A 3,838-nucleotide genomic window follows, 5' to 3' on the forward strand; every position below is an offset into this window, starting at 1 on the left:
GTGTAAGACTGTTGAATCACAGACCTGTACCTCTGAAACAAATAATGCATTATATGTTGAAAAAAAAAAAAAGATAGTAGGAAGGGTAAAATGAAGGGGGGGGAAATCAGAGAGGGAGATGAACCATGAGAGACTATGGACTCTGAGAAACAAATTGAGGGTTTTAGAGGGGAGGGGGTGGGGGGATGGGTTAGCCTGGTCTTAAGGAGGGCACATATTAAATGGAGCACTGGGTGTTATATGCAAACAATGAATCGTGGAACACTACATCAAAAACTAATGAGGTAATGTATGGTGACTAACATAATAAAATAAAATTAAAAATAATTAATAATAATAAAATTAAAAAAAAGAAAAAAGAAAGAAAGGGCTCTGTTCATCCAGCCTGGTGGGTTTTTCTTTTTCTGAAAAGATAGAAATGTCTTGTTCTTATACAGTTGTGGAAAGCCTTCTTGCCTCTTCTCCATGTCACATCTTTTTCAAAAACCAGCTTATGCTCTGCCAGGCCCTTTAGGACACACCCCCTTGGAAAAGTGTCCTGACCAATCTTACTTCTCAAGTCTCCTTCTATGCCCTGCTATGGTGACTGCAGGCTTCTTTCACTGTTGTGCGAGGCTAGGCTTGCCTGTGCCTTAGGCTGCTTTTAGGACCACTACCCAGCATTCACCATCTCCCTCCCTTCCTCATTATCCTCTGTCTCTTGTGGGTCTGGTAAGCTTTTACACACCCTCCAAGGCCCAACCCATTTATTTACTTTTCTGGCTCCAGATTTTTCTCAACACAAACCCCAAGAAGAATTAGATTCCCCCTCAACTGCATTCCCATTCATCTTTACCTGTACATTTTTAATTGCATGCATTCTTTTTTTTAGAGTTAGTATTTGCATGTTTTCCTCTTGTACGTCTTAACCCAAGCTGCAACTCACTGAGGATAGAAGATGAGATATACTTACTTGTCCTCCAACCTTAGCATAGTAAGTGGCTCATATATGGTGCTCAGTAAGGGTTTATCACTAATAACAGTGTGCTTTAGCTTCCTTTTTCATAAATTTGAAATGAAAGTAAATTCCCCCCTTCAAGTAATCATGATCTTTTCATCTATCTCATCAAAACCAATAGTCTCAATAAATGCGGCTCTTATCACCAGTGAGTATCTCTCCTTCTCAGGGTCTCTGAGCACTGGGTAGTTGAAGAGTAAAGAGGTTATCCTACCAGGACAAGCTGAAAAATATGCAGAGCTCTCTTAAAGCAATTCGACAGGCAGGAAAGAAACGTCTTTCTGATTTTTCATGAAGAACAGGCTGGGGTTGCTGCACAGTGACAAACTGTGATACTGACCTCTCAGCTATCCTCCCAGGGAATAAAGACTTTCCCATACCAGGACTGGCATTTAAAAAAATTGATAACAATAGCTGTAACTACAGGAACCCTTCACTCCCCCAGTTTTAAATTAAAAGAAACATCAAATCCCAGAGGGATTTGTTTTTTTTTTTTTTTTCTTATTTTTTTTTTATTCTTATGTTAATCCCCATACATTACATCATTAGTTCTAGATGAAGTGTTCCATGATTCACTGTTCATGCACAACACCCAGTGCTCCATGCAGAACGTGCCCTCCTCAACACCCACCACCAGGCCAACCCATCTTCCCACCCCCCTCCCCTCTAGAACCCTCAGTTTGTTTTTCAGAGTCCATCTTCTCTCATGGTTCGTCCACCCCTCCGATTTCCCCCGCTTCATTCCTCCCCTCCCGCTACCTTCTTCTTCTTCTTCTTTTTTTTTTTCTTAACATATCTTGCATTATCCCAGAGGGATTTGTTTTATCATCCCTAACAAAAGGTGCTGCTCAGAAAAAAAAAAAAAAAAATGACAGCTTGTAAATTATGAGACATCCATCTGATGCAGGCCTGTCAGTCACGCAGTCCCTCCACCAAGAAGAAAGAAAAGTAATAACAATTCTGGGATCAGGAAACAAACTCGAGAAATGGAAATTCAGACAGCCATTCCTGTGGTTCTTTTTTGCACTGGTCCTCTCAAAACCTACTTCATCACAAACACTGGAGAAAGGTAACAAATATTAGTGACAGGGTTTCCTATTCTCTGCAGTTCGGCAGACAGAAATGAAGGAATTACAGTATTGTGGAAGATGCTGCTCTGGAATCATTTGCATTCCAAATGGGAATGGAAAGTTAGGGGGAAGAATTATATCCCTTTCAGCATGTTTTCAAGCTAAATTTGGGAGACCGGCAAAATCTGAATAAATTATAAAGCCTACACCAACACCTTAGTGATTTAAACTGAACCCAATTTCTTTTAATGTTCCCAAATGACTATCTGACATCTTGACTTTTGTGTGTTAACAACATTTAGTACTGTTCTTTTTAATTACTGAATTTTGCTACATTAGATTTAGAACATAAATACTTTTTCAAAAGGAAAAGAAAGAGACCAAAAGATTGAGCCCACACAGGAAATCTCAAAAAGGGTAATTTACACACAGGAATTATAATCTTTTGAACTATTTTGACTTTAGGATAACTTCTCCTTCTCTCTCTCCCCCTACCCCACACATGCAAATATATACATATACATATATATACATATATACGTATATACATATATATACACACATATATATCTGAGACTTCATATATATACACATATCTATATGTGTATATATATATAGCTGAAAATAGGGACTTGAAAGAATTTACATTCTTTTATTTATTTATTTTTTTAAGATTTTATTTATTCATTTGACAGAGAGAGACACAGCGAGAGAGCGAACACAAGCAGGGGGAGTGGGAGAGGAAGAAGCAGGCTTCCCACTGAGCAGGGAGCCTGATGCAGGGCTCGATCCCAGGACCCTGGGATCATGACCTGAGCCGAAGGCAGATGCTTAACGACTGAGCCACCCAGGTGCCCCGAATTTACATTCTTAATAGTCCAGAAATATAGACAAAACCTTTACTCCCAATTTCCTGAATGTCTTTTTTTTTAAGATTTTATTTATTTGAGAGAGAGAGAGAGAGCACATGAGCTGGGGTGGGGGCAGAAGGAGAGGGAGAAGTAGACTCCCCACTGAGCAGGGAGCCTGATGGGGCTTGATCCCAAGACCCCAGGATCACAACCTGAGCCAAAAGCAGATGCCTAATCACCTGGGCCATCCAGATCCCCCATGAATGTCTTTTGATATAAACTACTGTAACAGTCAAAGAAGAAAAAAGAGAAAAAGAAGAAATAAAGAAGGAGGAGTTAGAGGAAGAGGAGGAGGAGGAAGAGGAGGAGGAGAAATAATGGGAGCCTGACATGATGGGAGAATCTAGAGTAAGACAGTGAGCAAGACAGATCCTGTGCTGTCATGGAGCAAACTAGCAGGTATTTAAAATGTGTTCAAAATGATCTGCTTATTCAGTAAAAGTATGATTCAAGGGCTAATGGCTATGTGGCCAATGGCCAGTGGATATGGGCACTCAGTTAGAAAAGCAATTTCACATAGAAGATTTACAGACTAGGCCACAGATCCTTGTCACCCCTTCTCACTTCCCTTCTCTGCTTGCCTCCACGATGCTCAACTGCTCTGTGTCTTAATTTTAAAGCAGTTGTTGTAGGTGTGAACTGTGAACTCCCATGTGACAAAAGGACTTGCTAGATGTATTAGTCAGGGTTCTATAGAGAAACAGAATCAACAGGACATATATAGATATATAAGAGGAGTGTATTAGAGGACTTGGCTCACGCCATTATGGAGGTTGAGAAGTCCCACAAACTGCTGTCTGCACACTGGAGAACAGGAAAGCTAGTGGTGCAGTTCTAGTAGGAGTCAAAGGGCGCAAGAA

Source organism: Leptonychotes weddellii, chromosome 9 (assembly GCF_054177405.1).
Source record: "Leptonychotes weddellii isolate Sample4059 chromosome 9, ASM5417740v2, whole genome shotgun sequence".
NCBI classification, from domain to species: Eukaryota; Metazoa; Chordata; class Mammalia; order Carnivora; family Phocidae; genus Leptonychotes; species Leptonychotes weddellii.